This window comes from Haemorhous mexicanus, chromosome 2, assembly GCF_027477595.1.
Source record: "Haemorhous mexicanus isolate bHaeMex1 chromosome 2, bHaeMex1.pri, whole genome shotgun sequence".
NCBI classification, from domain to species: domain Eukaryota; kingdom Metazoa; phylum Chordata; class Aves; order Passeriformes; family Fringillidae; genus Haemorhous; species Haemorhous mexicanus.
In genome coordinates, this window is record NC_082342.1 from 119613777 (window position 1) to 119626890 (window position 13114).

The window sequence follows — 13114 nt, forward strand, 5'->3', positions numbered from 1 at the left end:
GCATTCCCAGGGCTCCACCTCTGTGGTCACTTCAAAGTGGCTTCAGAGCCAGAAAGAGCTGAAAGGCAAATTGCTAAACCATAAACAAACCATTTGGCCTTAGAAACACATTCAGGCACAAATTAAGGGCAAACCAGCTTGGCAGGCTGAGGGACAAACTCCAGCCCAGAGCTGGGCAGGGCACCCAAAGGTTCTCTGTGAGCTTTTCCCAAGCCATCCCTCTGCAGCACATCCCACCTGCTGTCCCAGAGCTGTCACACAAGAGCCTGGCACCCAGAAAATGGGGATTGTTGGCCCTCCCACCTGGCTGCAGCTGGCACAGCAGATGGGATTTGTCTCCAGCTCCAGCCTGTGTAGAACCACCTGCCTGACAAAGCCAGGCCTGAGGGCTTCAGCACCATCTGAGGGTAAAGCTGAGCTCAGCCCTCAGCACCAGGCAGGAGATTCTCCTCTGGCTGAGCAATTCCTTTGCAAAAACTGCAATTTTCCCATGGTCAGGGGTCACTGTCATATTTTCTGAAAAATCCCTTTGCCAGGATTTCTTCTCCTGGGAAGCTGAGAAGCCTCAGAGAAAAATGAAAACAATATTATCCCATTTGCTTCTCCTGTGCTTTGCTCCTTTGGAATGTGGTCTGGATATTATTTACCAACTGGCCATTGTTTCATTTGCTTCATGTGAATTGTTTTAACTTAATGACAAATCAGGGCCGAGCTGTGTCAGGACTCTGGAGAGAGTCACCAGTTTTCATTATTATCTTTTAGCCTTGTGTCTCTATCCTTTCTCTATTCTTTAGTATAGTTTTAGTATAATAATATAATATAATATAATATAATATAATATAATATAATATAATATAATATAACATAACATAACATAACATAACATAACATAACATAACATAACATCATAACATAACATAACATAACATAACATAACATCATAACATAACATAACATAACATAACATAATATAATATAATATAATATAATATAATATAATATAATATAATATAATATAATAATAAATCAGCCTTCTGAGAACATGGAGTCAGATTCAGCATTTCCTTCCAACGATGGGGACCCCAGAAAATACCACAGTCAGGCATCAAATGAGTGGCAGAGCTGGAAACAGAGCCCAGGAACCCCAGAGAATCCCAAAGCAGGTGAGACTGGCAGGGACCACAATGCTCCAACCCCAAGCTTGCCTGTCCCAGAGCACATTGCTCAAAGAATCCTAATTTATAACCAACAGGGGCAGAAAGCCACCACAGGAGGGTGAAGGTGCCTCTGCCAGCCTTGAGGGAAAGAGCCTTGCTGACAAAGAGCAGGATTTCCCTCTTCAGTGTAAGAGTTTGATTTCTAAATGAACATTTCTCAGTCTCTGAGAAATGGTGACTCAAGACTCCCTCAATATTTGCACATCTCCTGTCTCCACGTCCCCAGGAGTTCAGCACTTCACCAGAGCTCTGCTGATTTTAGTGACTGGTTGCCAGAAAATGGTACAACCAGGAGGAAACTGGGAGCTGGCTGTGCTGAGTAAGCTGCCAGCACTTACTCACAGAGTAGACACAGAGTCACAAGCACACAAGGTGCACAAGTTCAGGCTGTCTCCCTCCATCTTCCAAGCCAGTGCTTTGTTTTTAACATTATTTGGACACCTCAAGTCTCAGCAGTAAGTCTGAAGTGGGAAACAGTCAGCATTCTCAGGGTGCAAAAGCCCAAAGCCATGTAGGAAACAAAATGTCTAAGAGTGAAATAAAAGTGATGCTGCAAACTCCAGCAGCAGGAAATCAGAGCTGGAAGAACTGAGAGCTGGGTTTGAACCTACAAAGTTTCAAAGAGAATCAAAGATGTAACTAGTTATACAAACAGTTGGTGGGGATTTTATATATCTGTATATCAGTATGCAAGTGCACGCTGCAATTAGGATTTTATGGATATTAACATTTAAGAATTTGTGCTCTTCAGTTTATGTACCTAAACCATATTTTAACACAGTGCCACATTTTCATGACATCCCTATATTAAGCAGTTCCTCCTTTCTGTACCAGGAATAAAGCACAGATGAACTTCTGAACCCATTTTGGTGCTGTTAGGTTAGGGGGACAAAAAACACCTCATGGACAGTCAAGATCCAGTGGCCTGAGAAGTTTTCCCCCATCAACAATCAAGTGCATTTCAGAGATGATAAAATAATTCATAAATCTTCCCAAGGAACTGATAAAAAAATGAGCAAGGTCATAAATCCTTAACATTTAACTCATCTCAGCCCTACTGCAGAAACACTTTATCAAAGGCAGTTAAATACATCCAACCAGTGAAAGGAATTGATATAAACCATAAAAGAGATGATCACAGAGGGGTGAGGGGAAATTCTGACAGTTCACTAAAAGGAGACAGAGAAAAGCAGGAACTGCAAAGTTCTGCTGAACTCCCCAGGCCAGCAAGAAATTCTCTGTTAACAGGTTTCTATCCCCAGCTAATTAGGAGAGTTAATATGTTTCCAGGAATGAACGTGGGTTGAAAAGCCCCATAAATTGACAATCAATCTCTTTTTCTTCCCTGCTGTGTGCAAACCAAGTGTTCTGGTGCGATACAAATGGCACACAGAGCAGGTCAGCAGCTGTGCCCAAACATCCCCTCATTAGCAGCATCCATTAACCCTCAGCCTGGGGTCACTGGGGGCAGCCCTGGGCATTTCTGATCTGCCCAGCTCCCACCCAGCTCCCTGCAGAGCCGGGGCTGCAGAGGGACTCCAATCAAAGGTGTTTCCTGCTCAACCACAGAGCCTTTGACAGAGTTAGGGCCAATTAAAACTCAACTGGAACTGCACAGTTGGCCTGTCCACAGACTGAGCTGGGCTTTTGAGTCAGCTGGAGATAAACTAAAGCTGCCTCAACGTGTCCAAATCCTGGTTTTCAGCAGGAAATTTGGGGTTTGACTATTTCCTCTGCTCCTGTCCCTGTTCCCTGGGAGCAGAGCCCGACCCCCCCGGCTGTCCCCTCCTGGCAGGGACTTGTGCAGAGCCACAAGGGCCCCCTGAGCCTCCTTTGCTCCAGGCTCAGCCCCTTCCCAGCTCCCTCAGCCCCTCCTGGGGCTCCAGCCCCTTCCCAGCTCCGTTCCCTGCCCTGGACACGCTCCAGCCCCTGCAGGGCTCTCCTGCAGGAGCCAGGATGCCTCAGGTTTATATTTCTTATAATCTGTATATACAAAATACTTATATTCTTTTACATCTTTCAGATTCTGTGCTGCTTTAGTGTGTGGGTCTGGCCTTCATATTATGGGATGGTGAGCTCTGTGCACAGAGCAGGGAGACAAAACAATTCCTGCTCCAGCTGGGCACCAAGGACAAATGAGCCCAATCCCAGCCCAGGAGCACAAACCCCGTGGGCTGGAGAGAGAAAAACAAGCAGGGTGGGAGTGCCTGGGCTAAAGCTGGGCTGGGACAATGAACTGCAAGGTGCAAATGGAGCAGAGCTGATCCCAGGGACAGACCCCGTGCCCAGCCGTGCATTTTGGGGCCATTTTGGGTCATCTTGGGTGCAGCCCTGGCTGGGCTCTGGTGCTGCCCAGGGTGGGTCCATGGAGGAGATCCTTGGAATCAATCCCTGCTTTATTCTTTAGCTCTGCCCAGCCTCTGCTCTGGGTCAGCCTGCACAAGGCATCAGCCAGAACTGGACCCAGCCCTGAGGGACCCCAGCACAGAGGGACAATCCCTGCCCTGCTCCTGCTGGACACACAATTCCTCATCCAGCCCAGCTGCCAGGGGCCTCCTGCCCACCTGGGCACCCCTGGGCTCGTGTCCAGCTCCTGTCAGCAGCACCCCCAGGGCCTTTTCCATCTCTCCAGCCCCTCTGCCCAGCCTGGAACTCCCTGGGGTTGTTGTGACCCAAGGGCAGAACTCAACACTTGACCTCGTTGACCCTCACCCATGTGGCCTCAGCCCATGGATCCAGCCTGTCCTGGTCCCTCAGAGACTCAGGACATGCTGTTGAGACAGAAAAGTGAAAAAGTCCCTCTCAAAACCATCAGTAATCTCAAAGGACCTGATTCAAACCTATTAAGTAAATGAGACTCTTTCTATTAACTTTCTATTTCTATTCAACTGGCTTTCCATTTGATCCCACACACCAAGAGGGAAATTGTCTTTCTTTTAAAATAATAGTTTGAATTAAAAAGCATTTCCAGTGAAAGGGGCTTCATACTCTCATATTTCAGAAGTTTTACTGCTGCAATTCAAGCAGAAATCCTGACAGTTTAGTTCAGTGTTGTGCATTTCCCCTCTTCTTAAATTCTCTAAACATTTTGAGGGACAGAGGGGAGTGCAGAAGTGGTGCTTTCTGCTTTGCTTGAAAACAAACTCTCTGTTTTTCAGCACTTGAGCTTCAGTAGCAGGGAAGTAATTTACACCCTGGCAAATCAGGAGGAATCCACCAAATTATTGGCAGTTAAATGCAGAGAGCTGGAGAAGCCCAGACTGCTTCAGGCCACTGGCCAGAATTTGGAAGGGTTTCCAGAGGATTGTTATCTCAGAACTATCCTGGGTTTTGGTGGTTTTTTTGTTTTGTTTTTGGTTTTTTTTTTTTTTTTTGTTTGTTTTTTGGGGTGGGTTTTTGTTTTGTTTTGATTTGATTTTTGGTTTTTTAATAAGACTTTACAGGTTTCCCTCTGGAGGGTGAGGATCCTGGGAAAAACAAAGCCAGGGCTCAACACTAAAGGGAGAGATCAGCTAGCAGAGGGGCAGGAGGGAAGATAAGGAGCAAAAGCAGTCAGAAATGGATTTTTAGGTTGGAAAAGACCTCCAAGACCATGGAGTTCAAGCTGTGCCTGATGCCCACCTTGTGCCCAGCCCAGAGCACTCAGTGCCACCTCCAGGAGACACCTGCAGGGATGGGCACTGCAGAGCTCCCTGGGCAGCCCCTGCCAAGGCCTGAGCACCCTTTCCATGGGCAAATTTCTGCTGCTGGCCAAGCTGAGCCTGCCCTGGCCCAGCCTCTCTTCCTATCCCCTATTCCCTGGAAGAGGAATCCAATCCCCCTCCTCACTGCAACCTCCTGTCAGGCAGAGTGAAAAGCCCTTCTCACCTCCTTTTCTCCAGGCTGAGCTTCCCCAGCTCCCTCAGCCTCTCCTCACATGAATTCTTGTCTAGCCCCTTCCCCAGCTCCATTGCTCTTCTCTGGACACCCTTAAGTCCCTTTTCCTGTAGGAGAATGGAATTGTGCACCAGGAACAGGCAGACCTGGCTGCAGCTCACTCACCAAGGCCACCAAACAACAAATGGTGGCAACTTTTGATAGCAACCAAAGTGGACTGGCTTTGACCCAGTGAATTAGCAGCAAAAATATTTCCAGCTTGTTTTCTAATTCCTTCCAACCAGCTGTTTCTCCCATGGAAACATTATCTATTATGTATTACCTTGCATTGAGTCCTGGAGAGGCACTTGATTAAAAAAACCAGCACCAGCCTTCTCATTGCTGTGCAGTACAAAACAGAGCTGGCAACTTTGGCTGCCTCCTGTTTCCATTTTACACTGAGAGGCCAATCTCACACTGATGCTGCAGAATTTCCATGCCCACTTTTTCCTTGTTTACTTCTTTTAGCTCAGCTCATGACAGATTTAACATGAGAGGACTCCTTGGAAATGCCCTCTGCCTGCATTTTTGTTTGGGGATGGCATCAATCTGCTCACAGAACCAGGTCAGCTCTGTGGCTGGCCCCGATGGGGCAGCAGGGATCCATGCCTTGGTCTGTCCCTGCTGCTGGGCAGCCCAGCTGTGCCTGTGTCCCTGCCCAGGTGGCCACTGGCTCCAGGTGTGGCTCTGGTTCTGATCCTGCTGACCCTGGCAGGATGCTCTGACCTGGCTGCTCTGCTCCTCTGGAATGTGCTCAAGCAGCTCAGAAATGTCCTGGTTTCAAATGCAGCAGGGATTAAGACATGGCAGTGTGTTGTTTTGGTTTTGAATTACGATAAAATTCAATCTGGCAATTAACCCTGAATGAACGTTCTGATAATGAGACAAAGATTTGGCAAAGATTTGGCAGATGAGCTGCTAAACTCACCTGGAGTGAGCAGGAAGAATCCACCAAATTACTGGGAGCCTAAACTGCAGAGTGCTGGAGAAGCCCAGACTGCTTCAGGCCACTGGCCAGCATTTGGAAGGGTTTCCAGAGGATTGTTAACTCAGAACTATCCTGGGTTTGGGTTTGGAATTTTTTGTAGTTGTTGGTTTGTTTTGGTTTTTTTTTATAAGGTTTTACAGGTTTCCCTCTGAAGGATGAGGAGCAGGGAAAAACAAAGCCAGGGCTCTCAGGCACTGTGGCTGGCACTCAACCACTATGGAAGCCCAGTCCACTTTCCTTCTGGAAGGTTCTTCTGACATATTCCCTCTTGGAATGTGGGGATCTCTCCCGTGGGACTCTGGGGGTGCCCACCAGGGATAGTCCTGGAGGTGAAGAGAAAGAACTGCCACGATTGTTCTTGTGGGTGACTTACATCAATCTCTACTATAGTAATAATTTCTACTTTCCTAGCTTTAATAGAACTGTTTTAATGTAGCTTTAGTTTTTACACTGTGTAAAAGCTAAAGCTACATATGTACAAATCATGAACAGGACGGGACTGCTGTGGAACGTGCCTTGAGCTGTTTCATTTTTCAGCATCAGCCTCATTCCATGGATATGACAATGGGGAGATGCCAGCAGCTCACATCCCAAGCAGCAGACAAAGAACTTAATGCTACAACTCACTTTATCAGTTTTCTGACCAATCACACAAAGCAGAAGCTCACTGACAGTGGTTCCATCCAACCACTATAAGCACAGGTACCTTTGGTTAAAACAATGCTGGCTTATTTCCAATACAATGCCTGCTTGTAAGCCTTAAAACACAATGCACAGAGCTCCATTATTAAGCTTCAAACTTCTTAATATCTTGCTAGATAAACTTTTCTGTAGCTTAGGGAGTTGTGCTAGACAAGTGTTAATACACAGACCATTGTTCTACTCGTCCTTGCTTTTCTACTTTTTAAATAATTTTTCTGCTGGTCTATCTCATGGCTATTGCTTAGCTCTAATCACAGTTCTGCTGTCTCTGAGGCCTGCCTTTTGCAGCTTTCCCAAAACCCTCTGATTTTGTGGATTCCCACAGTGCCCACCAGGGATAGTCCTGGAGGTGAAGAGAAAGAACTGCCACGATTGTTCTTATGGGTGACTTACATCAATCTCTACTACAGTAATAATTTCTACTTTCCTAGCTTTAATAGAACTGTTTTAATGTAGCTTTAGCTTTTACACTGTGTAGTAAATAATTCTGATGGAGTCTTTTTCATCTAATCATTTGTCATAGTAAAGAACTCATTTGTATATGATATATCTGATTTGCTCATCATTAAAACCTGCAGGATGAAGTGGTAAAACTTAAACTGGTGACAAACTCTGGGGCTAGGACTGGGTCCAGCCCCTCCTGAGAAGTTTAGAAATCCAATGGGGGCTTTCCAGCACTCGTGACTCAGTGGCTGGGATTCTTTAATGAACTTTTTCTGCAGCTCCCACTCCACCCACGTCACTAAAGCAGCCATTTCCACCAGGAGAAGTGCACAAATCTCTCAGGTTTGGAGAGCTTTTGGATCTGTGGTTATTCAGGTTTCTGTTTAGGAGCCTGTGGTGCAATCAGAAAACTGTGCTCAGGGAAAAAGAGTTGCTTTTCCCTGTTATTGCTGTGACAGAAATTAAATTATAAGCCCTTATCACCACTTAGGAGTGGGAAGTGCTGGAGGGTAGAAACCTCCTGGGTGAAGCCTTAACCTTCTGGAAACAAAGGCAAAATTACAACTGACATTTCTAAAAGCAGGCTCTCACTCTGTATATTATTGTTATTGTGCATTTGAGTGGTTTGCATTTTCACAGAGAGTCAGGATTATTTATTAACTGGCTGCCCACAGCATGAGCAAAACTCATGGAAATGTTCCTGCATCCTTCCTTCCCCTGAAAATGCCTGAGCAAGCCAAACAGGAATTTCCCAAAGCCAGCAGTGTGGTTTTGGTTAGACAGATTTTATTTGTGGAATGGAGAGTGATTACATGCTTTTTTGTTGTGTTCTGAGGTTCATATTCATTTGTGAAAATGAAAGTAGGAGTGTGTTACACTGTGTTTTATTAAATCCCATTAGTTCCTGAATTTTAAGTGGCCTTCTCTGCTGGAAGTAAATCTCACAGCACTGGCTAGTGAGTTTTGGCTGTAGACACTGTACAAAAGCAAACTGGCTGAGAATGCTTTATTTTTATGCAGCATTTATTATTTTGGATTTATAATTCCTGCCTTCCCCAGAAGCAGGATGTACACAGCTTTCTGTTGTTTCTCAAGCAAAAATAAAAATGTAAATTTTGTGCTGCGATCATTTTTAACTCATCCATTTGCTTGTTCTGACATCTCCATGGAACTGGATCTGTGAATTTGATGAAATTCAGCTGTCTGGATTTCCTTTTTTTTTTTTTTTTTGCCTGAGCACTTTCTGGCAAAGGCAGATCTTCCACTGATGCTAATGACTACAGATCCTTTGGAACAGAACAAGTAACTCCAGTGGAAATCTCTTCCAGGTAACCAAAATTCTGGTTTTCTTCACATCCATGAAGTTTCCCATTAATTGGTAGCTGGGTCCAAAACAATTAAAGAGAATTGATGTTTTTGGTTTTTTTTAAGTACAAGGTCTGAATTTATCTCCTCCCATTTCTCTGTCATTCATATCTGAATAAATGAAAACATCTTGTTTTCACCAGAATCCTCTTCCAGTTTGGTTTTAGCTTTCTCCTGGGTGCCATCCCTTCACTGACTTTTATCACTTTTCTCACTGGTGAGGGTCAGGGCACAGGGACAGGAGGAGAGGGAACAGCCTCAGGCTGGGCCAGGAAAGGCTCAGCTTGGACCCCAGGAGGAATTTCCCCATGGAAAGGGAGCTCAGGCCTTGGCAGGGAGGTTGTGGAGTCACCACCATGTCCTACCTGCCTTGAACCTAGGGCAGGAGCCAAAAAAATCAGAGCAGCTGTTTCTTACCTGCCCAAATTCAACAGAGTAAAACTTCCTTTCATCTTTTATTTTTCCTTTTTACCTCAGAGGACACCAATATCTCGATTACAATCTGCAAGACCTTTTCACTAAACTGCCAGCAGCCTCTTCAGTTTGTTTCCTGCACTCAGATTTGCTTTCATTCACAGAGATCTTTAACTCCTTAAATACAATATCAGATTACCTGTGCTCCTTGGAGAAGACACCTGCAGTGACCCAAATGGCAGCTGTCAGGCCAAGATTTAACACGTTTAAAAGGACCTGAAGCCCCTTGAACACCACAAAAGGTGCAGAACAGGCAGAGGCAACATCAGATCTCTCCATTTAGGGCAAGGGGCTCCTTCCTTGCTATGCTGAATCAGCCTGAAGAGCACCATGTCTCAAAATATTATTATTTTGTAGGAGCATAAGCCTTTTAAACCAGTTATTATAACTTTTTGGAGCCTTACCAAAGACACCAACCCCTAGATGAAATTGTAATAAACAGTGGTAGGGAGAAAAGTAGCTACTGCAAAGCCTAATTAAGTATTTTGATTAGTTCGTACTTGCTGCATTTTGGCTGCTGTTTATAATTAATTTTATTATCTAATATCTGTCAGTGCTGAGGTTTTTTTAACTACTTCTTTGTTTACTTAATTAAGCCATTTATAATCATCACTTTGGAGGAGCGAGTTCTCCCGTTTGCTTTTATAACTGATGGTGTTCACTAAGCCTTTTTGCCCTTTTCAGCTCCCACACCCTTCACAGCACTGCCAGCAGTAACCCCAAGCAAGAATCCAGATTTCCAGGCACAAAAAAGGGGGCTGAGCTTCATTTCTTACCCACAGTCAAACACAAACCTTCCTTTCAGTCAGCTTTTCCTGTGCCTTGGTTGGAACAGACAGGTGTCTACTAAGGAAGGCAGGAGCCTCCCTTGGAATGGAAAATGTAAACCCATCCTCTGAATTATTATAATTTTGAAATTAAGGGGCTCTCAGACAAAGATATGGGAGTAAGAATAACAGTTCTTTATAAGGAAAAATAAAAATACAAATGCAGTAGTACAAAAAAAAAAGAAAACAAACCAATGCCAGAGTCAGAGCAGGCCCTGGCCCCTGTGTGTCAGGGTGGTGGCACAGTCCCATCCCAGGGAGGCTCAGGGTGGTGGCACAGTCCCATCCCAGGGGGGCTCAGGGTGGTGGCACAGTCCCATCCCAGGGGGGCTCAGGGTGGTGGCACAGTCCCATCCCAGGGGGGCTCAGCCCTCCTGCAGTGCCAGCTGTGGTTCTGCTGGAGCAGGGATCCTGCACAAGGGGGGAGTTTTCCTCTGCAGCTCCAGTGGAAGAGGCAGCTGCTCCTCTGGGAATCCGTGGAAAGGCTGTTCTGCTGTCCCAGCACCTCAGATTGGATCCAGGTAGGAATGCTTGGCTCCTCCCCTGGGTGGAGCATCTCCCCATGGGATGGTGGAATTTGATCAGCCCTGCAGGGACACTCAGTGGCCATGGACAGCAGAGATCTCCTGGAGGGAGGATGGGCTGTGGGAGAGATAAAGAACAAACTGCCCCAGGAACAGCAGAGAACTGCCCCAGCTCTGACAGGTGGGGACAGAACACACAGCCCCAACCACATCCTGTAACCTGAGACATCCTGCAAGGTACAATCTATTCCTCTCTAATCCCAATTTGGAGGTGGCAATAGTGAATTATTGAAGATGTCGAGAAATCCATGGAACAGCCAGACAGTCCTACCATGGAACAACTGCAGAATTGGAGCCAGGAGCACAAAATGACACTGACTTTACAGCAGGAAGGAGCCACCAGCTCCTGGGAGGAAAGGCTGGCACAGCTGGCATTGCTCACCTGCACAGGAGAAGCTTTGGGCTGAGCTCAGGGTGGCCTTGCAGGGCCTGAAGGAGCCCCAGGAAAGCTGGAGAGAGACAATTCCCAGGGGATGCAGGGACAGCACCCAGGGAATGGCTCCCAGTGCCAGAGGGCAGGGCTGGGTGGGATCTTGGCAATGAGGAATTGTTCCCTGGCAGGGTGGGCAGGGGCTGGGATGGAATTCCTAGAGCAACTGGGGCTGCCCCTGGATCCCTGGCAGTGTCCAAGGCCAGGCTGGATTTTTTTCTTGGAGCAGCCTGGCACAGTGGGAGATGTCCCTGCCCCATCCTGGAACTTGATGATCTTTAACCCAGTCTGTAGGAAATGGATTTGTAGGGAATTCTCTGAGTCTGACAGCAGGCTCACCCAGTGTGCACCTGTGTGCAAACCTTGGGACAAGAAATGCTGCCTTAGGAATGCCCTGGACTAGGACAGACATTGCTGGGAGAGAAATGGAGCTAGAAACAAGTTTCCAAGGATGGCCTTGCAAACCAGACAGGATGGTTTGGAGAAACAGAACTGTGAAAGATGCATTGCAGTTGGACCCACCAGGGGTGATTTCAGATGATTGGCTTTGAGGCATTTACAGCATGGTGTGGCTAAAGCTGACAGGCCAAGAAACACTTACAGTGCATTGTAATTAGGGAATAATCAGCTTCTAATTGTGATGGAGTGAATTATAACATCTGTATTGTCTCACCCTTCTCATGAGACTGAAAATGGAATTAAAGTTTTTAAAACACCTCTCAGTTGCCCCATCTCTGAGTGAGAAAAAGAGCAATGTCCAACACCAGTCTGTGATTCTATGATTTTCAATGCCTCACTTTCCATTTCCAACGCCTTGCTTTGGATCTGGAGCAATGAGGCTCCTCAAGTTTTTTAGCTTGTTCCTCTGCAGTCAGTCTTCTCCTTTCTCCAGTTTAAACAATAACTCAGCTAAAAGTGAAGGGGGCACGTGGCCAAAACCATTTTATATTTCAGAGTGGCTCTGAAATGTGTCCATTACCCAAACTGAGGTAACAGGAAGATTGGGAACATCCCAAAGCACCACCTTGAAAACTGGAGTCAAGCAATGGGTGTGGCATGGTCCTTAATGGGACCAAGTGCAGAGTCAGGAATTAAACAGAAATTCCTGCCCTCAGTTATGAACATGATGGGACTGACAAGGGAAGAGAAGGAATTGACTTTTCCTCCCTCAGTCAGAGGAGAACAGAGCCATGAGTGCAGTGCAACTGCAAAGAAGTAAATGTGATCCTACATCTCATCAGCTGGGTGTGCTCCTCCAGGGAAGGGGGGATATTGCTTCTGTTGGACACGACACTGATGAGCCCTTTGCAGGGACACTGTCACAGTCCTGCTCCCCTCTGCACCAGGAAGATGAATTTGAACTGATGTTGAGCAGAGGAAGACCAGCAGGATCATATGGAGAGCTCGTGGCACGAGGGAAAAATAGCAAGGGTTGGTCCAGATCAACTCTAGGAAAATAAAGGTGAAGAGATGATATTTTTATATTTTCACTATATATATAGGGAGAAAATGAGGTAAACCATGGTTTTAAACTAGTGGGAAAACTCCCACAGGAAAAAAGAAATCAAATAAATAAGGAAAGTGCCATGTCAAAGGGAATTTCTAAACATCAGAGAAATGAGTAATTGCTCGGGAGTTGTAGCAGGAATTTAAAAAAAACAAACAAACAAACCCACAACACCCAAACAACAAAGGAAAAGCCTATAAATAACCAGATGGGGTTTATGATAAACAGCAATCACAGGTATTTCTGGAAGGAAGGAAGGAACTGCAGAGCCCAGTGCAGGCATGATCCCATCACCCTGGCTCTGGGCCTGTATTCCTAATTCAGAACAGCACAGCAGAGCTGAGAGGTTCTATGAATGAATTTTCAGGAAATGGGAGGATGAAATAGAAATCAGGAGGAAGAGGAAACAGAGGAAAGAGCAGATGCAGTGACAGAGAAGCAGTGACAGGCTGGGCTGGGCTCTTTGGGGCTTTGCCTGGATCTCCAGAGGTCATTCCAACCCCAAATATGCTGTGGTTCTGTGACTGCTTTGTAATATATAAAATTAAGACCACAAATTCAATGTTTAACCAGGCCCACATTACAAAAATTTACCTGTTGAAAATTAAACTTCACCATCAATTAAGGAATGGCAGCCAAAGAAGAGAGCTGAAGGGAACCA